At 44.6% G+C, this 24,362-nt stretch overlaps 1 protein-coding gene and 1 long non-coding RNA gene across 2 annotated transcripts in view; one reads left to right on the top strand and one right to left on the bottom strand.

The window, feature by feature from the left end:
• LOC117190948 (dopamine N-acetyltransferase-like) overlaps positions 1-20,815 on the bottom strand; it is a 72,183-nt gene extending 51,368 nt beyond the window's left edge. The window contains exon 1 of the mRNA XM_033395944.1: positions 20,625-20,815. The gene's annotated coding sequence lies outside the window, so the exon portion shown is untranslated. The remainder of the gene's footprint in view (positions 1-20,624) is intronic.
• Positions 3,265-5,203, top strand: LOC117190951. Its single transcript, XR_004473894.1, has 2 exons — positions 3,265-3,410; positions 5,108-5,203. It is a non-coding gene; the product is annotated as an uncharacterized LOC117190951 (long non-coding RNA).
• Positions 20,816-24,362: the final 3,547 nt, after the last annotated feature.

Raw genomic sequence — 24,362 nt, forward strand, 5'->3', positions numbered from 1 at the left:
GCCCGCAAACATCTGCATGAACTAGTTCCAATATATCTTGAGCTCTACTGGTGGTTGCAACAGGAAATGGTTGCGCATGAATCTTGCTGACCATACACCTTTTGCAATTCATATTCGCCGGGAAAACCATATTTTCAATGCCGCGCACCATTCCTTTGCTGATCAAATCTTTCATACTGCTGATGTTCAAGGCACCATCAGCCTTAACCGCCGCAAAACAGTTGTTTTGTTTTCCTCGAAACATATACATATGTACAAGTTTCCAACTCTGTTCGCCTTTACAATGCATTCGCCATTTTGGATAACTCGTGCATATTCTTGTCCAAAAGTGACGAAACATTTATTCTGTACAGCGCTGCTCACCGAGAAATAATTTCCATTCATTTCGGGCACATAGAGAACATTCTTTACCAGCAGCGTGCATATCTCTGTCTTCAGCTCTACTTCCCCTTTTCCTTCAACTTTTAGGAAACCGGAGTCAGCCAGACCAATCATTTCTGTGTGTTTCTCGAACTTTGTGAATAACTGTTTCTCACAACACATGTGGCTTGTGGCACCACTATCCAAACACCACATACTCTTTTTCAAATTATCTGCGTCCAACGCATTTAATAGACTGCACTGCTTGTTCTCCACTCTTGCTGCCCTTTCCACATTTGCGCTCTCCTTCTTACACTGAGCCTTCATATGCCCGCGCTCACCACACTTGAAACATATCATTGTATTGTTTCTCTCTATACCTTTCGTTCGCCTTCTCCTTCAGTTTTACGCATAGAACATCGAAAGTCGGCAGACTGTCACGCGTCTCTATGGCGACAACGAAATTTTCGAATTGTTCTGGAAGGCTTGACAACAAAACAATTGAGCGCAGTTCATCATTTAGCTCGATTCCTACTGACCCAAGGCCATCAAGAATATCCACGAACTCATTAATGTACATAGCTTGAAATGCTTTGCCTTTGGTCCATGCGCTTGCTTAGCAATTTCTTGTACAGTTGAACCTTTCGTACAGGTCCACTTGGTTGATGAACACTCTTTAATTTGTTCCATGCTTCGGACGACTTACTGCAATTTTTAATGTATCCCAACTGTGAAGTTTTCACACTCAATGTGATCATGGCCAGCGCCTTTTCATCCTTGGCCTGCCAATTCACACCTTCGGGAACATTCGTTGGTAGCAGGTCACCAGATGCCACACTCCACAATTCAGCGTGCACCAACACAGACCGCATTTGAATACACCAGGAGTCATAATTTCCTCTAATTTGTCTATTTGATACATCCCGCTCATTGCTGATTATCGTTTAGTCTCTGAGTCACACCGATGTTAATAGTTCGTAACTAAAACAATCACTTTACTTTTAATTTACAAAATCCGAACCTGGGCCCATAACCTGTTGGACAGAATTTCGCTGCCGTTGCAAGGGAAGTTCTTGTACCGAAAAGTAAAAACGCAACCATTCATGTGTACGGTTTATTTGTGACTAATTATTAAATGCTCTGCTCGCAGGCAGATAGAGACCGAACGAAAGGGAGAACAAAAAGGGAAATAAGAGAACGTCGCTTCGTTAACGAACGTTAACGACGTAATTACGTCTCTCACTCATACATACGTCTACATACTCATATGTCTGTCAATACATGCGTGCATTGCTAGAGATGGTCATTCTTCAACAATAACTACTATCAAAGACTATACAATACCAAGATGTCGCATGAGGAACAAATGCTTTTTCAATTTTCGTTTGACGCTTCATGGTACGGGCGCGCGGGGCTAGTACTTCAATTCTCTTTTACGCTACCTTCGCCTCCGAAGTGCTACTCGGCTTCGTCAATACCTCGGTCAGCACGAGCTCGAGCCAACCCAGAAATATCCCTGCAGTACCAGCATTGAGCGATGTCGAATGTCATCTACAATGTCATCGAGGCGTTGACGCCAGCCAAATCGAACCCTTTGTTATACCCGATACTCAAAATGAGTATTGGGGTATATTAGATTTGTGGTAAAAGTGGATGTGTGTAACGTCCAAAAGGAATCGTTTCCGACCCCATAAAGTATATATATTCTTGATCAGCATCAATAGCCGAGTCGATTGAGCCATGTCTGTCTGTCCGTCTGTCCGTCTGTCCGTCCGTCCGTCTGTCCGTCCCCTTCAGCGCCTAGTGCTCAAAGACTATAAGAGCGAGAGCAACGATGTTTTGGAGCCAGACTTCTGTGATATGTCACTGCTACAAGAATATTTCAAAACTTTGCCCCGCCCACTTCCGCCCCCACAAAGGGCGAAAATCTGTGGCATCCACAATTTCGACGATACGAGAAAACTAAAAACGCAGAATCGTAGAAGATGACTATATCTTCTAGAGTGCAAAATCTGAACCAGATCGTATAATTATTATAGCCAGCATCAAGAAAACAATTTCATTTTTTCTCGCCCTGTCTCTCTCTAACACACACGTAGCATAGGCGGCTTTGCTTAGAGTAAAACATTAGCGCCTAGATCTCAGAGACTACAAAAGCTAGAGCAACCAAATTTGGTATCCACACTCCTAATATATCGGACCGAGACGAGTTTGTTTCAAAATTTCGCCACACCCCCTTCCGCCCCCGCAAAGGATGAAAATCTGGGGATATTCACAAATCTCAGAGCCTATTAAGGCTAGAGTAACCAAATTTGGTATCCGCACTCCTGTTAGATCTCACTATAAAACGTATATCTCAAAATTTCGCCCCACCCCCTTCCGCCCTTCCGCCCACAAAGGACGAAAATCTGTTGCATCCACAATATTGAGGATACGAGAAAACTAAAAACGCAGAATCATAGATAATGATCATATATATCAGATTGCTGAATCTGGATCAGATCAGATCATTTTTATAGCCAAAAGGAACAAATCAATTTGCACTGGCTACGCAGCACGGACGAATTTTTTGATATATTCTTAGCCCTTATGTCCCGACAACAACAAAATTATAAAAAGCATATAAAAAAAATACCACAGAATTAGAAGTAATCTTTATATATTATGTAAAAGAACATTTTAATATAACTAAAAATGTTGAAGAAAAATTATTAATGGCTGCATAAAATTTAAATATTAATATATCAGTAAAATCATTTTATTTTAAAATTTTAAAACCCACGGGCCTGTTAAGGGTTAATCAACATCAACATATACCGTCTCACTCACACTCACTATACTATGTGCCCTTCACTCGCACTTATTGCTAGCATACGTTAAGGGACTAACTTTTGCCGACGAGACCACCTTGTATAATTGCATCATGCGTCGACAGAACTCTTTTGCTTTGTTCTTTGCTAATTGCAATCGTCAGACGGAGTTTTAATAAGTGATTATTAATCTGGAGTTTTAATAAGTGATTATTAATCTGTGATTATTATTATTATCAGGTAAGTGCAGTTTTTAATTAATTAATAATATGTGTTGTGCGCGTGTTAAATAAAAAAAATCTCAATTGTATAAAAAGTTAAATTTATGAAAAAACGGTGTTCAAATTATATTAATGTTTCGCTGCATTCACATTATATTTCTTTATTCTTCTCTTATGCTCGGGAGTAAAAGAAGAATAAAGAAATAGAATATAAATCCGTATTAGCGAATTAAATTGTTATAATCTGCGGTGGGCACGAAATTGCAATTTTTGAGCAGTCCAGCAGCAAAACAAACAACAAAAGAAAAGCAACAAAAAGTAACCCTTATTTGTGCGGCTTGGCTCGAGCATGTACATTTTTTTTTGCGCGTGTTTTGTTTTTGTTGTTGGAGCAAATGAACAGTCCACCGCTGACCTACAGTGAACATTGTTGTTTTTGTTGAAACAAACAACCGTTTTTAAAATCGAACAAATTCTTTTTATACAATTGAACCAAATTAATAGTAATTGTACATATGTATATACAGTAGCGTACAACTAAATGTGGACAGTGAAAAAAAGATGATTTCGTTGCTTTAAAAAGTCGTATTTCTCACAAATAATTTTTGCGTTGGCATTGAATGAAAAATAATGCCTGCGAGAGAGACAGAAAATATGTCTGAACGTGTCTTCGGGCGCAGCGTAGCCACTGCAAATTGATTTGTTCCTTTTGGTTTTTTGAGTATCGGGTATAAAAATACATTAAATTAAATACATACATATGTAAGCTAACGAGTGCCCCTCGCACATTGTTGTGTAACATAAACAACCGCAAATGTTAGCCAACAGTTGCACTCAAGATGCCAAATCAGCGAACTTCAGTTCAGCGCCCTGAATGTGACGGTCAACCGGCGGTAATCTGATATCTTGCACATGCCGCAAGATCAGCATTATCGCTTATGCCAAGTCGGCTTACCGACTGTAGCTTTGTAGCTCTAAGTACATATGTATGTATATTTTGTAGCTTTGCATTCTTTGGCAGTTAAATACTTTTGATTCAGCGGATGCCCCAGCTTGCTGGTGGCTCCTAGTTTTAGTTCTGTTCTTATAACGAAAGCTAACGCTTGTTAATAAACCTTGCTCCGGCAACCAGCCGTAAACACTTTGAATTATTAATTCTATACCACTGTACCACAAGGCCAGTGATAAGAGAGACAGTTATCTCTCCAACATAATCTTCATAAAGGATTCTATACCACGGAACCCGCACGAGGACCACGCATCAAGCAGCTAAGGCTACTTGGACATACGGACAACTTAATTTGTACATATGTACATTGATCTATTAGATTTCTGATTATTTCGTTAAGTCGTTTTTGCCGCAGTTTTTGGATAATTTTATTCAGTTTTAGATTTCTACTTTTCTGCATTTCATTATGATTTCATTATGTGCTAAAAGTTCAGTATCTCTATAGTCCAATATAATTCACTTGTTAGAGAAATATTATATTATCACAAATTTGTATGAATAGAGCCACATTTAGTAGTCCACTATAGTATATTATTAAAACTTATTTTTAGCTTATACTTCCTCGTTTTTTAAATTTATTTATTTACAGATTGCGATAATTTCAATTTTCAAAGTTTGTTTTCCTTATTTAATAATTGCAAATAAAGAGTAATTCATTTTATAAATAACATAATAACTAATTAATTAATTTATTCATATTATTTCAGCGGCGGTGAAGATGAAAATACCCAAAGAGCCAGCAGACAAAGTGATTCGGAAGGCTATTCACAACATTAAGAATAGTCATTTTCAGAAGACCTCAAGGGAAAAAAAATTAAAAGTAGACAATAATGAATAATAATAAAAAAAAATAATTGGAAAAATAAACAATTACAATGTATTACTTTTTATATTAAATGCATGGTTTTTCGTGAAAAATCATCACTTATTAAGTGCATGATTTTTCGGGAAAAATCATCACTATAAAATTGCATGATTTTTAGGTAAAAATCATCGCTTATTATGTGCATGATATTTAGGCAAAAATCATGCATTTAATAAGCGATGATTTAAGCCAGAAATCATGCATTTAATAAGCGATGATTTAAGCCAAAAAATCATCACTTATAAAATGCATGATTTTTAGGTAAAAATCATCGCTTATTAAGTGCATGATTTTTCGGCAATGCTCTATGACAATGTCATCGATTATGCCCTAGGACATCTCCATGTTAATGTCATCAGCTCAGCGTATGGCCGGTCATCAACTATGTATGTCATCGGGGGTAGTGACGCGGTCATCGACGTGTCAGCAGCTGAGTCATTAATGACCCGTACTGCAGGGATGCTTGTAGTTGTGTATATGTGTGTATGTCCTAGGTCGGCACGGCCATAAACCGGTTTCGCCCGCAGCATATACGCGTATATGCCGCGGCTTTTAGCTTCACACACAAGCGCACTGAAAGCATGTCAGTTTCTGCGTGCCGAAACCGTAGGGCAGCGTGGTCGCTGATGTCTTTGGCGCGGCACAGTGGGGACTCAGCCGAAATAGTCAAAAAATTGTATGAGTGCTTTATATAAATTTAATGTACGCATCTAATAGAGAATTAATCTAATAGAGATATAAGCACTCAAAGTTTAACATGTTTTCAGTGTGCAAATATTTATTGACTAACTAACTAATTTAGCAAGCTGAGCCGGCCAAAGGTCCCACTGTGCCGCTCCAATGACATCGGCGATCCGCGACCACCGCTTCGACGGTGAAGGCATTGCCGAACAGACGAAACCGATGGGCAGCGGGGTCGCGGTAGAGACGAAGTACAGGCGAAAAGCGAATTGAAACCCCGCGCGCTCCCTCGTGCCTTTTGGGTCCTAATGTTAGGACCCACCATAGAACAGCTTTTTGGTCGCTCATGCGACATCTTGGTATTGTATAGTCTTTGCTACTATTCATAAAGAGGACATTTCTTTTTTTATTGCACTTTTTATACCCGATACTCAAAATGAGTATTGGGGTATATTAGATTTGTGGTGAAAATAGATGTGTGTCACGTCCAGAAGAAATCGTTTCCGACCCCATAAAGTATACATATGTATATATTCTTGATCAGCATCAATAGCCGAGTCGATTGAGCCCTGTCTGTCTGTCCGTCTGTCCGTCCCTATTAGCGCCTAGTGCTCAAAGACTATAAGAGCTAGAGCAACGATGTTTTGGATCCAGACTTCTGTGATATGTCACTGCTACAAAAATATTTCAAAACTTCGCCCCGCCCACTTCCGCCCCACAAAAGACGAAAATCTGTGGCATCCACAATTTTAAAGATATGAGAAAACCAAAAACGCAGAATCGTAGAGAATGACCATATCTTTTAGACTGCAGAATCTGAATTGGATCGTATTATTATTATAGCCAGCATCAAGAAAACAATTTCATTTTTTTAACACACACGTAGCATAGGCGGCTTTGCTTAGAGTAAAACATTAGCGCCTAGATCTCAGAGACTATAAAAGCTAGAGCAACCAAATTTGGTATCCACACTCCTAATATATCGGACCGAGACGACCGAGACCCACGCAAAGGACGAAAATCCGGGGATATTCACAAATCTCAGAGACTATTAACGATAGAGTAACCAAATTTGGTATCCGCACTCCTGTTAGCTCTCACTATAAAATGTATATCTCAAAATTTCGCCACACCCCATTCCGCCCCCACAAAGAACGAAAATCTGTTGCATCCATAATATTGAGGATACGAGAAAACTAAAAACGCAGAATCATACATAATAACCATATCTATCAGATTGCTGAATCTGGATCAGATCGGATCATTTTTATAGCCAAAAGGAACAAATCTATTTGCAGTGGCTACGCAGCGCCCGACGACACGCTCAGACTGATTTTCTATCTCTCTCGCACGCACTCTTTGTCGTGTCGTTTAATATTAGCTGCGTCTGCCGGAGAATGCCATGACCACCCGACGGCCGGACATCTAGGAATCCGAAAAACAAGCACGCGAGTCGCCCAAAAGTACTACTGGCCGGGCCTGTTCCGAGAAGTCGCCAGATACGTTCGCCAATGCGTAGTGTGCCAAAAATACAAGGTGAGCCAGTTCAAACCGGCGGGGAAAATGTTCACCAGACAAGTTTACGAACCCTTCAGCGTGCTATGCGCCGACTTTGTTGGGCCGTTGCCTCGCTCCAAACATGGAAACACCGTCCTCCTTGTCTGCTTCGACGCATTTAGTAAGTGGGTCGAACTGGTGCCTCTACGCAAGGCAACTACGCCACACCTGGAAAGATCGTTCCGAGAAAGAATCCTCAGCCGCTTTGGTACCCCTCGTACCTTCGTTTGCGACAATGGGGCACAGTTTACCAGCCGATCGTTCAAATGATTCTGCAAAAGACTATGGATGGAACTTCAGCACACTGCCCCGTACACTCCCCAACAAAATCCAACAGAACGCGCGAACAGAACAATTAAAACGATGCTGGCGCAATAAATCGACGAAATCTCGTCGATTACAGATTCTAAACGGACGTAAGCAGCGATCAGCCAGTTTGAAAGACCTGAAGGCATTCTACCCGACCATCGACGAAGATGACGAAAAGACCGACCAGAGCAGGACGGACAGTGCAGGCGACCCGGACCGAACCAATATACAACAATCTTGATTACAACGCGGATCTACTCAAATCGCCACAACGATGCTGACCCACCGGATACACAGAGACGAAACCAATCAGGAACCCGGATATCTTGCGAGGAACGACGCACCGAACGAGGCGTGCGTTGCTGCTCCTCCTGGACACATCCGCTTCAGGAACCCGGATATCTTGCGAGGAATGACGCACCGAATGAGACGTGCGTGGCTGCTCCTCCTGGACACATCCACTTCAGGAACCCGGATATCTTGCGAGGAACGACGCACCGAACGAGGCGTGCGTGGCTGCTTCTCCTGGACACATCCGCTTCAGGGACCCGGATATCCTACGAAGAAGCGGGCGTGGCTGTTCCATCAAGGGCAAACCGCAACAGCGATTGTACCGAAGGGACCAGCCAAGGCCGACATTTTGGAGATTCACATTAAGTCTATAACCACTCCGCCGCACTCATAGGGTATCAAAGTATTTCTTGCCTGTAGTCAACAAGTCTATTCCTATTCACAGCTCATCGAATGCTAGAGACCCCCGCCGACGGAGAACCACGACAAAAGCCAAGTCCGAGCCCCCAGTCGACTGGGAGAGGAACTGATTCTTCGCCCCACTCCACGAGAATGCCAAGTCCACCCAGAGGTCCTCAGATGGGAAAATCTACGCGGCGTCGTCGTAAGCTGGCCACGCATGGACCAGATCCCCGAGGTGCACGATTCAGACCCCGATCACGTCAATACTACGGGAGACGTGGCCGCCAACGCCCGGGACCCAAGCCCTGGCAACGTCGTCAAAGCCACGTTCACCCACGCTCAGGGCACCAGCCGAGTCAACCCCGACCAGGTCGTCGAAGAGCACGCGCAGGGCCCTGGACACGCCACCGTAGGAGAAGCAGCCGACTTCACCGCTCCGGGTCCGAGCCCCGACGAGGGGGCAGAGGCCATCACTATTCCTGACGGGCTGCCAGGTGCCACCGCACGCGGATACCACCAGCAATTCGAGCCGACGGAGTTCGAAAAAGGGGAAGAGCCACCGCTTCTGGCACTCTTCGAGGCCCTTGATATGCCCAACCTTCTCGAACGGATAGACGGGTTAGACATCGCCCCCGAAGATGCAGGACCACCGGCCGTCAGCGACCTTGACGCCATCTCGCATCCCGAAGACATCGCCCCCGAAGATGCAGGACCACCGGCCGTCGGCGACGTTGACGCCACCCTGCGTCCCGAAGACATCGCCACCGAAGACACAGAGCTACCAGACGCCAGCGATCTGGATGCCATCCTACATCCCGAAGGCGGCCGTCCGGAGATACCAGAAACGTCGACCCCCACCCCAGCTGTTCGTTGGGTGACTGGAGAGGCGGATTGGAGAGTACGTACGCCCGACGGCCGGCTGCCAGACACCCTGAAGGCCCGGCTGCTGGCACAACTCGTCAACCCGCGGCGTAAAGATGTCCGATTCTTGGCAGAGGCGGACAACACCTTCTTCCAGGTCCACATCAGCAAGACGAGCAAAGTAACCATTCGCTCACGGGCCCCCCGAAGCAAGTAGAGGGTGTGAGGACCCATACTGGGAGCCTCACATAGTAACAAGAGTTAATTGATTAAGAAGACAACCTGAAAGTATAAGACATCGCAATGGAGCGAGATTTGTATCAGTCAAAATCATCTTCTATGTTAGTAAATAAGCTTGTTAATTTTTGCATAGCCAAAATCCCGCCAAACGGCCAGCTCACACAGAATAGCCGCAAAGAGAACAAAGCGAAAGTCCCGTTGGCCCGAAAACGAGCGCCAGGCGTGGTGAGAGCGTCGAGCGACCGTGGCGAGAGCGAGAGTCGATTTTCGGAAGCGAGCGAAGACGGAACGCCGCGGAGTGACCTGAAAAGCAAGAAAAAGTGTTGAACGGCCGGGCGCCCAAGAAGAGGAGAAGAATGGACGAGCTGCAGGAACACAGACGCCGGATCCGCGGGTGAGCTGGCCGATGGCCAAGGTAGTGGTAGGAGTAGAAGGGAGTGCGAGCGAAACCAGGCCAATAAAACTTCGATCATATGACTAAGAATGCTACTGCTTCCATTTGCTTTCCCCGGTCGGACCACCGACTGCGGTCACCTCTCCCCTTCCGTTTTCCTGACTGTTTTCGGTTCTACGCTCCCGCTCTGACTCTGGCAACAGGGTTTTACCCTACTGGAGTGAGAAGTGGTACGCGTTTCGGCGGGTGCGCCCCCCTTCCTTCTTTTCTAACCATTCTTGGCCCCTACGCTCCCGCTCTGACTCTGGCAACAGGGTTTTACCCAGCTGGAGTGAGAAGCGGTATGCGTTCTCTTCCTTTCCTCCTCCTCACCGGACCCGCGGATCACCTCGACCTCAGCAACAGGAGTTTTTACCCTGCTGAAGTCGGGGTGTGCAGCGACCCTGGTGAGCGCCGCCCGGCCCAACGCCCGATGCCCTCTCTCTGATATTAGTAATATTACAACGGGAACAGAATTTCTGCGGTTATACAATTTCAACGAGGGGGAACGTTGTGAGTTGCAGCGGACACCGCAACTCTACAGTTATACCCGATACTAAGTCAGTATGCCTCTCCTCCGGCAGACGCCGCTAATATTGAACGACACGACAAAGAGTGCGTACGAGAGAGCCAGAAAATCAGTCTGAGCGTGACGTCGGGGGCTGCGTAGCCAGTTCAAATTGATTTGTTCCTTTTGGCTATAAAAATGATCTGATCTGATCCAGATTCAGCAATCTGATATATATGATCATTATATATGATTCTGCGTTTTTAGTTTTCTCGTATCCTCAATATTGTGGATGCAACAGATTTTCGTCCTTTGTGGGGGTGGAAGGGGGTGGGGCGAAATTTTGAGGTATACGTTTTAAAGTGAGATCTAACAGGAGTGCGGATACCAAATTTGGTTACTCTAGCCTTAATAGAGATTTGTGAATATCCCCAGATTTTCATCCTTTGCGGGGGCGGAAGGGGGTGTGGCGAAATTTTGAAACAAACTCGTCTCGGTCCGATATATTAGGAGAGTGGATACCAAATTTGGTTGCTCTAGCTTTTATAGTCTCTGAGATCTAGGCGCTAATGTTTTACTCTAAGCAAAGCCGGCTATGCTACGTGTGTGTTAGAGAGAGACAGGGCGAGAAAAAATGAAATTGTTTTCTTGATGCTGGCTATAATAATAATACGATCTTATTCAAATTCTGCAGTCTAAAAGATATGGTCATTCTCTACGATTCTGCGTTTTTGGTTTTCTCGTATCTTTAAAATTGTGGATGCCACAGATTTTCGTCCTTTGTGGGGGCGGAAGTGGGCGGTGCGAAGTTTTGAAATATTTTTGTAGCAGTGACATATCACAGAAGTCTGGATCCAAAACATCGTTGCTCTAGCTCTTATAGTCTTTGAGCACTAGCCGCTAATAGGGACGGACAGACGGACAGACGGACGGACGGACAGACGGACAGACGGACAGACAGACATGGCTCAATCGACTCGGCTATTGATGCTGATCAAGAATATATATACTTTATGGGGTCGGAAACGATTCCTTCTGGACGTTACACACATCCACTTTTACCACAAATCTAATATACCCCAATACTCATTTTGAGTATCGGGTATAAAAAAAATATGGGCTTTTGCCAAAATGTCCACAATGCCAAAAACCATTATTTCCATATACTTATCTCCCGATAATCCCGATACGACAGTAAACGCTGATTTACAACAAAAGAAACCAGGGAAGGGTTTTAATAAATGAAAAAACTTGCAAAATGATCACTGAATATTTCATATATATGAAAGGAAATGTTATGTAGATGGTCCTAACCAATTTGCAGAGTTTTGCCATTTTGTACACCAACGTCGAATATCAACTCTGTTTTTGGTAACTTTAGATCAGGTACCGTTTATTATTTACTATTAGAGAACAAAAAGGGAGATAAGAGAACGTCGCTTCGTTACGTCTCTCACTCATACATACGTCTACATACTCATATGTTTGTTAATTGTTAATACATGCGTGCATTGCTAGAGATTGTCATTCTTCAACACCCTTCCTCAATGCGTGCATGCTTACAAATTCAATTTAACTCAATTTAAACTTAACAATTTTGTAAATTCGACATGCTTTCTCTTAGGGAGATTCTTGGTCAAGATATCTGCAATCATATCTGTTGTACTAGCATACTTTAACTTAACTTGACCTTCTTCTACAATCTGTCGTACAAAGTGACATCTGCGTTTTTGGTTTTCTCGTATCTTTAAAATTGTGGATGCCACAGATTTTCGTCCTTTGTGGGGGCGGAAGTGGGCGGTGCGATGTTTTGAAATATTTTTGTAGCAGTGACATATCTCAGAAGTCTGGATCCAAAACATCGTTGCTCTAGCTCTTATAGTCTTTGAGCACTAAGCGCTAATAGGGACGGACAGACGGACGGGTGATCCTTGAGTGATGCACTGGGTTCCTAGCCAGCTCTTGTGCGCTCAGATTATCGCCATATAAGGTAGTTGAGGTAGCTTCATCTCCACAGCCAATTTCGATGATTAAGCGACGTAAGAATATGGACTCCTTACACGCAGCCGACAGTGCCATGTATTCTGCCTCCGTGCTGCTAAGTGCCACGCCGCGTTGTTTCTCAGATCGCCAAGAAATTGGGCCACCTGCTAAAAAATAAACATAGCCCGTATACGACTTCCGGTTAGTTCGACCGCCGCCCCAATCCGCATCCACATATCCAGTAAGTGGCTGGTGTTTTGCGGCACCCTTTGTAGTGTTGTTTGAAGTTCATCGTCGCTGCCAAGTACCTCAGAACGTGCTTCACACCAGCCAGATGCTCTGCGTGCGGATCTTTGTTCCTCTGGGCCAACTTTGCAACTGAACGCAAAATGTCCGGTCTGGTTGTGAGTGCCAGCCACATCAGCTCACCAATCATGGATTGATACATGACAGGATCAACCTTTTGACACTGCTCATTATGTGCGAATTTACAATACGTCCGCTTTTGTGGGTGTTTCACTGGCTATGAATATCGCAGCACAAGCTCCAGGTGACACCCGTTTTTGGATTAACTAAGGGGTGGTAGCTAAGTCCCAAGCGTCAAGATATAATAAAGGATGGTAAAGATGCTAAATGGAGCAAATGGAAGCTCAAGCTGCTAGCATCTCGAGATGTTGCATATGTTAAGTACGGTACCCAGTAGTCCAGCACTTGATATTCGTTCTTTGTGTTAGCTAATGTTTCGAAAGACATTAAAATGCTTTTATCTCATCGAGATGCACGTGTGGCACGGCAAGCAAAAAACAATGGGTTCTAAAGAATAAAACAGAACAGAACAGCACTGAACAGTACTGAACAGTGAATAAACTCCGAAACCAATTATTTACAAGTATCTGCCTGGCACACAGGTATGTCTCCCTCTCCCTCTCTCTCTCTCTCTCTCCCTCCCTCTCTGTGCTCATGTTTGTATGTTTGTATCATTTATATCATTTGTAATATAATATTCATATGATATTCCAGATGATTAGCTGGGGGGGCCACATGTACACATTTGGCATGGATGTGCATTTCATCTCCGTTCAATTTCATCTCATTTCCATAAGGGGAGAGGGAGGCGACTAGTGCATCAGTAATTTACCCATTTGGGGTGCCGCGGCCGTAAATTGCATTTTCCTCATTTCGCTCAAAGTTGGGCAAACTTCATTAAAATTCATCGCTGGCACAGGCAATTTGCTTCATTTGGATTCCATTCCCCATTTTCATTTAGTGGCTGGCCCAAGGGAACGGAAATACGCCCGCAGGCTGCCTTTCTGTTGCCCATTTGCCATGCAACAGGACGAATTCAATCTGAGCGAGGGATGAATGGGGATTCAGAGACAAAAACTGCTGCCAAGCAGAGATAATTCGCGCTAGTCGTGTGGCAAGGACAGGGACGGGGACAGAGCATTAGCTAATCCGGATAGACGACAGTCGACAGCCGACAGCCGACACATTGCGCATTCGCCGTGAGGTACAGCCAGTGCAGATTGTTGGCAGGAAGCCAACAAAAGCGAACAGCCAGGCAAGCGTGCAATAGCGAGCATCATAATCATCATCATCATCATCAGAGGAGGAGCAGGATGAGGATGATGGGTGGGAGCATCATCAGCACCAGTGCTTATGCTCTTGCTCCTCGTTCACAGCATAATCATCGCCTTTCCGTGCCCTTAAGCATTGCAAAATGGCTTTACAAGTCACGTCGTAGTCAGGATGCTTTGTCAGTCGTCTGGGATTGCCCCCGAAGGCGTCCGCCTGCCGCCTGTTGTCAGCATTTTGTCGACTCCTGTTAATTGATTTTGATGTGTTTTCGTTGCTGCGAGCACTCGTATTGTGGAGATTCCCAGCCCTGAGGACCCTCGAGCCGGGGGCTGAAGTTGTCCTTTTCTCGAGGCCCTTACTCTGATTTAAGAGGCAACAAACATTTTAGCCTAATTGGTTGAGTCTTTAGGCACTTGGTCCGAGCTGAATAATTGACAAAGGCATTGAATGTGAATGGAACAGGATAGGAAAGGAAAGTACACTGGCCTTCGTACGGCCTTCCTATGAGCAGAATCTGTGCAGAGTCCCACATGCCCCTGCGTGCACTTCCATTAATTTAATTGGATGAGAAATGGCTTTCCATAGCTCACACACACAGCTAGAACTCAATGCCACAATAGGGAAATGAAAGGAAAAAAAACTTTACTGCAGAGTTACAATCAGAGAGAAAGAGAAAATCCTTCCCTTGGGATGGGGATGGGACGCCAGCAATGGGAGCCAGATTTGGTTGAATTCATTCTGGGCCACATTTCATTTACGAGTACCAGCTGCGGCCCCTGATCCGTTGGGTCATTTACGTAAATCCAATTAACTGGGATGAGGCAGGGAATAAGGATAAGGATGGGGCAGGGCAACTGGCATCAGCCATCTGGCATCAGGCAGCTTTATTGGAGCGTACTGGTATTAAGAGGCAGCCAAACACAAACAAACCTGCGCGGCAGGGACATCAAATGGAATGAAATCCAATCAAATCGATACAAAACGAGGGGGAACGTTATGAGTTGCTGCGGAGACCGCAACTCTACAGTTATACCCGATACTAAGTCAGTATGGCTCTCCTCCGGCAGACGCCGCTAATATTAAACGACACGACAAGGAGTGCGTGCGAGAGAGACAGAAAATCAGTCTGAGCGTGACGTCGGGGGTGCGTAGCCAGTGCAAATTGATTTGTTCCTTTTGGCTATAAAAATGATCTGATCTGATCCAGATTCAGCAATCTGATAGATATGGTCATTATCTATGATTCTGCTTTTTTAGTTTTCTCGAATGTGCTATATTGTGGATGCAACAGATTTTCGTCCTTTGTGCGGGCGGAAAAGGGTGGGGCGAAATTCTGAGATATACGTTTTATAGTGAGATCTAACAGAAGTGCGGATACCAAATTTGGTTACTCTAGCCTTAATAGTCTCTGAGATTTGTGGATGCCCCAGATTTTCGTCCTTTGCGGGGGCGGAAGGTGGTGTGGCGAAATTCGGACACGAAACGGTCAAGGTCCGATATCACAGGAGTGTGGATACCAAATTTGGTTGCTCTAGCTTTTATAGGTTCTGAGATCCTTGAACTCATATTTTGCAATTGGCAAAGCCGACCATGAAACCTGTGTGTTAGAGAGAGACAGAGCGAGAAAGAATGAAATTGTTTTCTTGATTCTGGCTATAATAATTATACGATCTGGTTGAGATTTTACACTCTAGAACATATAGTCATCCTCTACGATTCTGCGTTTTTGGTTTTACCGTATCTTTAAAAATGTGGATGCCACAGATTTTCGTCCTTTGTGGGGGCGGAAGTGGGCGGGGCGAAGTTTTGAAATATTTTTGTAGCAGTGACATATCACAGAAGTCTGGATCCAAAACATCGTTGCTCTAGATCTTATAGTCTTTGAGCACTAGGCGCTGAAGGGGACGGACGGACGGACGGACGGACGGACGGACAGACAGACAGGGCTCAATCGACTCGGCTATTGATGCTGATCAAGAATATATATACTTTATGGGGTCGGAAACGATTCCTTCTGGACGTTACACACATCCACTTTTACCACAAATCTAATATACCCCAATACTCATTTTGAGTATCGGGTATAAAAATACGTTGCGACGAATCGGCCGACCGCTGAGCGAGCCCAGCAAACTCAAGCGAACCAAGAAGCAGGTTCGTTACAATATTTATTATAAATTTATTTAATACAAACATTCTTTCGATACTATTGCAGCCCTAGCGAAAAATCCGTTATGTTATGTTTGGCCGTCGCCGCGTTGTTGCCGTTGTAAATTTTAAAAATCACACCTACGCGCAGAATACACAACAAGGCTACTTCCGGCTACTTCTGGAAGAACAGAGTTCGAGTTGAGAAAAACACAGAAAAGAAAGAAAAAAGAAGGCAGTTGAATAAAAGCAAGAAAGTGTCACCAACGGCACCGATCCAGACGATCCTGCTGTTTATGAAGACATATTAAACATAATACTAGACTAAGCTATGCATGGTATGGGTATGCATATGTATGGTAAATTTACAATAAATTTGGTCAAACAAGGATGAATTTCGCGTGAGCAGGCGGTACATTTTTAAAAACATTTTTTGATTTTTTTTTAAATGCGATATTAAAAACGGAAATTATAAAGCACTTAAAAATAGCTTGGACTCATTTTACAGCACTGATGCGCCTAACATTCTCCTGTTGAGCTTAAAATTCCCCTGTAAGGCTTAACATCTGAAATACGTTACATTTTCAATGCAAATGCACTTTTGCTGACTCAAGTCGAAATGCACAAACAAAGAATGCACGAAATGAAGAAAACAGTTCAGTGCACTCATGACCAGTTCATTAACTAAATTAAATGAATGAAATTGCAAGCCAGCGCATTTTTATTGCAGTCAGTTGCAGTTGTTTTTTGAAATTGAGTGCTTTCGTCTGTCTGGCTCAAAGCAAAGGGGAGCTCAAGCTGCTAGCATCTCGAGATGTTGCATATGTTAAGTACGGTACCCAGTAGTCCAGCACTTGATATTCGTTCTTTGTGTTAGCTAATGTTCCTTTCTAAAGACATTAAAATGCTTTTATCTCATCGAGATGCACGTGTGGCACGGCAAGCAAAAAACAATGGGTTCTAAAGAATAAAACAGAACAGAACAGCACTGAACAGTACTGAACAGTGAATAAACTCCGAAACCAATTATTTACAAGTATCTGCCTGGCACACAGGTATGTCTCCCTCTCCCTCTCTCTCTCTCTCTCTCCCTCCCTCTCTGTGCTCATGTTTGTATGTTTGTATCATTTATATCATTTGTAATATAATATTCATATGATATTCCAGATGATTAGCTGGGGGGGCCACATGTACACATTTGGCATGGATGTGCATTTCATCTCCGTTCAATTTCATCTCATTTCCATAAGGGGGAGAGGGAGGCGACTAGTGCATCAGTAATTTACCCATTTGGGGTGCCGCGGCCGTAAATTGCATTTTCCTCATTTCGCTCAAAGTTGGGCAAACTTCATTTAAATTCATCGCTGGCACAGGCAATTTGCTTCATTTGGATTCCATTCCCCATTTTCATTTAGTGGCTGGCCCAAGGGAACGGAAATACGCCCGCAGGCTGCCTTTCTGTTGCCCATTTGCCATGCAACAGGACGAATTCAATCTGAGCGAGGGATGAATGGGGATTCAGAGACAAAAACTGCTGCCAAGCAGAGATAATTCGCGCTAGTCGTGTGGCAAGGACAGGGACGGGGACAGAGCATTAGCTAATCCGGATAGACGACAGTCGACAGCCGACAGCCGACACATTGCGCATTCGCCGTGAGGTACAGCCAGTGCAGATTGTTGGCAGGAAGCCAACAAAAGCGAACAGCCAGGCAAGCGTGCAATAGCGAGCATCATAATCATCATCATCATCATCAGAGGAGGAGCAGGATGAGGATGATGGGTGGGAGCATCATCAGCACCAGTGCTTATGCTCTTGCTCCTCGTTCACAGCATAATCATCGCCTTTCCGTGCCCTTAAGCATTGCAAAATGGCTTTACAAGTCACGTCGTAGTCAGGATGCTTTGTCAGTCGTCTGGGATTGCCCCCGAAGGCGTCCGCCTGCCGCCTGTTGTCAGCATTTTGTCGACTCCTGTTAATTGATTTTGATGTGTTTTCGTTGCTGCGAGCACTCGTATTGTGGAGATTCCCAGCCCTGAGGACCCTCGAGCCGGGGGCTGAAGTTGTCCTTTTCTCGAGGCCCTTACTCTGATTTAAGAGGCAACAAACATTTTAGCCTAATTGGTTGAGTCTTTAGGCACTTGGTCCGAGCTGAATAATTGACAAAGGCATTGAATGTGAATGGAACAGGATAGGAAAGGAAAGTACACTGGCCTTCGTACGGCCTTCCTATGAGCAGAATCTGTGCAGAGTCCCACATGCCCCTGCGTGCACTTCCATTAATTTAATTGGATGAGAAATGGCTTTCTATAGCTCACACACACAGCTAGAACTCAATGCCACAATAGGGAAATGAAAGGAAAAAAAACTTTACTGCAGAGTTACAATCAGAGAGAAAGAGAAAATCCTTCCCTTGGGATGGGGATGGGACGCCAGCACGGGAGCCAGTTTTGGTTGAATTCATTCTGGGCCACATTTCATTTACGAGTACCAGCTGCGGCCCCTGATCCGTTGGGTCATTTACGTAAATCCAATTAACTGGGATGAGGCAGGGAATAAGGGCAACTGGCATCAGCCATCTGGCATCAGGCAGCTTTATTGGAGCGTACTGGTATTAAGAGGCAGCCAAACACAAACAAACCTGCGCGGCAGGGACATCAAATGGAATGAAATCCAATCAAATCGATACAAAACGAGGGGGAACGTTGTGAGTTGCTGCGGAGACCGCAACTCTACAGTTATACCCGATACTAAGTCAGTATGGCTCTCCTCCGGCAGACGCCGCTAATATTAAACGACACGACAAGGAGTGCGTGCGAGAGAGACAGAAAATCAGTCTGAGCGTGACGTCGGGGGCTGCGTAGCCAGTGCAAATTGATTTGTTCCTTTTGGCTATAAAAATGATCTGATCTGACCCAGATTCAGCAATCTGATAGATATGGTCATTATCTATGATTCTGCGTTTTTAGTTTTCTCGAATGTGCTATATTGTGGATGCAACAGATTTTCGTCTTTTGTGGGGGCGGAAGGGGGTGGGGCGAATTTCTGAGATATACGTTTTATAGTGAGATCTAACAGAAGTGCGGATACCAAATTTGGTTACTCTAGCCTTAATTGTCTCTGAGATTTGTGGATGCCCCAGATTTTCGTCCTTTGCGGGGGCGGAAGGGGGTGTGGCGAAATTTGGACACGAAACGGTCAAGGTCCGATATCACAGGAGTGTGGATACTAAATTTGGTTGCTCTGGCTCTTATAGGTTCTGAGATCCTTGAACTCATATTTTGCAATTGGCAAAGCGGACCATGAAACCTGTGTGTTAGAGAGAGACAGAGCGAGAAAGAATGAAATTGTTTTCTTGATTCTGGCTATAATAATTATACGATCTGGTTGAGATTTTACACTCTAGAACATATAGTCATCCTCTACGATTCTGCGTTTTTGGTTTTATCGTATCTTTAAAAATGTGGATGCCACAGATTTTCGTTCTTTGTGGGGGCGGAAGTGGGCGGGGCGAAGTTTTGAAATATTTTTGTAGCAGTGACATATCACAGAAGTCTGGATCCAAAACATCGTGGCTCTAGATCTTATAGTCTTTGAGCACTAGGCGCTGAAGGGGACGGACGGACGGACGGACGAACTACTTGTGGGGGCTTGTGGAAAGGCTTTGATTTTGCTCTTGTGCAGATTTCCTGACTTCCCTCCCCACCCCGCCCCTTTTCTGCGTGCCATTTATTGGTCTGTTTGGCAGTGCCAGCCAGGAAAAATTGGTCAATTGTCACGACCCGAGGCAGCCGGCTATGGGATGGTCTGTTTTAAGTTACACGCAACAGTGGCCCTAACAAGGTGTTAACACTATCCAAATCGATTCGAAATACACACAAAATTAAACAAGTAGTTGTTACGAAACATATTCCTTCGCAAGTGTAAGCTTCCATTCGATAAGATTAAGTTCTTATGATTAGCTAAATTAAATATTTTAAAAATTTATTCTGCTGCATATATAGATCCATATGTGCTGTACATTTGTATATATGTATGTTGTGTAGTTGGACAATTTCTAAGATTTAATTTGGTCGCTTGCCAAAAAGTCGCGTCATTTGGCGGCTTTATGCGACTAAATATTTGTGTGTTGATTTTAATTAAGACGTGTGCGCCCTGCTCTGTTCGGAAACACTACAGAACTACCATTTCCGTACTATACTATAAATATGGTTTTATTGTATTTTTTACCTATATTATTTTCTCAGAGAGGCGGACGCAGAAGTTTAAATGAAAAACATTTGGCGGCAAAGTAAATGTCAGAGAGAAAACTCGGCCAGGCCACTACATCGATGTTCTATAATTAAAATATATTTAAACGTATAACTTACGCGTGAAATTGGCTAATAAATGAACCGTAGCGTAGTATGCCGCCTCCTTTGACCAAGTTCTCCTTCGGTTTTCAGTTGTGTTGGGGCCTGCGGTGTTGGTGGATGTCTTTTTGTCTTTTGGGGTTCGTTCTGTTCCGTCCGTTGGCACGTATTTACCACGAGGCACGGTTTCCAACTGAAGCAGAATGGTTTTAAACAAACCAATTCAACCCCTCGAGTACTTTGGCGCTTAATTTTGATATTTGTAACGCTCAAATGGCAACGGCGCTGCGTCCAGTAGGAAATTCACTCGGCGGGGCTCACAATCGGAAGAGTGTGTGGTGTGTGTGGGAGGGGGTTTGAATGGGAAGTAAAAGCGTGAGCGAGCTTTTCTGCTTCCACTCGCACTCGAGTTGGAGCATTGCTCGATAACAGCAGCGGATGATAAGAAAGCTGAGCTCTTAAACACACCATGTTCCTCTAATAAAGTACATACTCGTTTTGTTTATTGCAAAGATAGGATATTTTAAACAAATATAGTTGGGACCAAACACCAAGGCTTCACTGGCTATAGGTTTTTATCAGCGCGCGGCATGGGCCATGTGGCCATGACGAACCAACGCGGCAACGGTTGGCAAGCTTTGAGCCAGACAGACGAAAGCACTCAATTTCCAAAAACAACTGCAACTGACTGCAATAAAAATGCGCTGGCTTGCAATTTCATTCATTTAATTTAGTTTATGAACTGGTCATGAGTGCACTGAACTGTTTTCTTCATTTCGTGCATTCTTTGTTTGTGCATTTCGACTTGAGTCAGCAAAAGTGTATTTGCATTGAAAATGTAACGTATTTCAGATGTTAAGCCTTACAGGGGAACTTAAGCTCAACAGGAGAATGTTAGGCGCATCAGTGCTGTAAAATGAGTCCAAGCTATTTTTAAGTGCTTTATAATTTCCGTTTTTAATATCGAATTTAAAAAAAAATCAAAAAATGTTTTTAAAAATGTACCGCCTGCTCAAGCGAAATTCATCCTTGTTTGACCAAATTTATTGTAAATTTACCATACATATGCATACCCATACCATGCATAGCTTAGTCTAGTATTATGTTTAATATGTCTTCATAAACAGCAGGATCGTCTGGATCGGTGCCGTTGGTGATGGCGGAGCAGCAGCAGTGGTGACACTTTCTTGCTTTTATTCAACTGCCTTCTTTTTTCTTTCTTTTCTGTGTTTTTCTCAACTCGAACTCTGTTCTTTCAGAAGTAGCCGGAAGTAGCCTTGTTGTGTATTCTGCGCGTAGGTGTGATTTTTTTAAATTTACAACGGCAACAACGCGGCGACGGCCAAACATAACATAACGGATTTTTCGCTAGGGCTGCAATAGTATCGAAAGAATGTTTGTATTAAATAAATATATAATAAATATTGTAACGAACCTGCTTCTTGGTTCGCTTGAGTTTGCTGGGCTCGCTCAGCGGTCGGCCGATTCGTCGCAACGTATTTTTATACCCGATACTCAAAATGAGTATTGGGGTATATTAGATTTGTGGTAAAAGTGGATGTGTGTAACGTCCAGAAGGAATCGTTTCCGACCCCATAAAGTATATATATTCTTGATCAGCATCAATAGCCGAGTCGATTGAGCCCTGTCTGTCTGTCCGTCTGTCCGTCCGTCCGTCCGTCCGTCCGTCCGTCCCCTTCAGCGCCTAGTGCTCAAGTGCTATAAGAGCACGATGTTTTGGATCCAGACTTCTGTGATATGTCACTGCTACAAAAATATTTCAAAACTTCGCCCCGCCCACTTCCGCCCCCACAAAAGACGAAAATCTGTGGCATCCACATTTTTAAAGATACGATAAAACCAAAAACGCAGAATCGTAGTGGATGACTATGTGTTCTAGAGTGTAAAATCTCAACCAGATCGTATAATTATTATAGCCAGAATCAAGAAAACAATTTCATTCTCTCTCGCTCTGTCTCTCTCTAACACACAGGTTTCATGGTCGGTTTTGCCAATTGCAAAATATGAGTTCAAGGATCTCAGAACCCATAAGAGCTAGAGCAACCAAATTTGGTATCCACACCCCTGTGATATCGGACCTTGACCGTTTCGAGTCCAAATTTCGCCACACCCCCTTCCGCCCCCGCAAAGGACGAAAATCTGGGGCATCCTCAAATCTCAGAGACTATTAAGGCTAGAGTAACCAAATTTGGTATCCGCACTTCTGTTAGATCTTACTATAAAACGTATATCTCAGAATTTCGCCCCACCCCCTTCCGCCCCCACAAAGGACGAAAATCTGTTGCATCCACAATATTGCACATTCGAGAAAACTAAAAACGCAGAATCATAGATAATGACCATATCTATCAGATTGCTGAATCTGGATCAGATCGGATCATTTTTGTAGCCAAAAGCAAGAAATCAATTTGCAGTGGCCACGCAGCGCCCGACGTCACGCTCAGGCTGATTTTCTGTCTCTCTCGCACGCACTCTTTGTCGTGTCGTTTAATATTAGCGGAGTCTGCCGGAGGAGAGCCATACTGACTAAGTATCGAGTATAAATGTAGAGTTGCGGTGTCCGCAGCAACTCACAACGTTCCCGCTCGTTATTGTTGCCCCCATCGACAAATGATAAGACCTTCCTTTTCTTTAATCGAATTTCTCTTTATTCGTACTTATATGAGGACTTAGGGCTAGATGCTACAATTCAGCTTATCTATGGATCTCCACCACGCGTGGGCTCTCGTCGGGTGTGGCAGCGTTGAGGCTAACGGTTGGGGCAGTTTGACCTCCGCTATTGCTTTGGCCCGCCACGCAAATCCGCACTCTACGTCTCGCACTCCCCTCTTAGCTTCCGCCGGCAACTGTGGATCACCTCTTAACTTAGACTCACTCTGGGGGCAGGCGGGGCCTGTCTTCCTGTTGCTATTCACTTCACTGCACTTCTTCGAACCGTACCGGGTACTACTCTTACGTTTCGGCGGGGTTTCAACGTGCGCGCGCGATCACTTCTCCACGGCAAAAGAGACCCGCTTCGTTGCCGCAGCCTCCTTTTATAGCCCCTTGACGGGCCCCGGCTCGGCGTTGGTAGTTTTCCATCGCCGTCTCCTGGTTTCCCCGGCCTTCGTAACGGGGCCTGGCCGGTGGCGTGATCCCATGCCCATATTTGGTCATGCGTCGGATCGCTGCCGGCCCGATCCCGCCGTCTCCTCTGCCTCTCGCGTTTCTCTCGCTCCGAGAGCGGGACACTTCTCCTCTCGGGGCCCTTGGGCTCTTCGACGTATCCGGATATGTGTGGGTATCTGGGGATGACCTTCGCCTTATCCAGCCAGCCATCAGCCCTTATCCGACCGTCCCACCGCCTTTATCCGGCTATGCTTTGGTCGAATTCGGCCTGTGGGAACCGCGGTTCCTCACACCCCCCTCTTTCTTCCCGCAGCGGAATACTCCCGTTTTCCACGACCTTCCGACGGAGTGTGCTTTCCCCCTTCAAACGGCCCCATTTTACGCGCGCTCCTTACTGCATCTGGGATCACGGGCGCCCTGGCGCCCTCTGGCGCCTTTGCTCGGGCGGCGCTGCCAGCCCTTGCAATTTTCTGGCTGGGGCCGAATCCCCGCCTATCGATAAGGTGTAGGGGCGTTTAGGCGATCCACTCGATATCTCTCCCCAGTAAGTATTCCACTTTTCTCTTTTTCGTCTTCTCTTTATTCATTTTCTTCCCGCGTGTTTCGCCCTTGTTTTTTTTCTTTTTT

This window comes from Drosophila miranda (assembly GCF_003369915.1).
Source record: "Drosophila miranda strain MSH22 chromosome Y unlocalized genomic scaffold, D.miranda_PacBio2.1 Contig_Y1_pilon, whole genome shotgun sequence".
Classification (NCBI taxonomy): Eukaryota; Metazoa; Arthropoda; class Insecta; order Diptera; family Drosophilidae; genus Drosophila; species Drosophila miranda.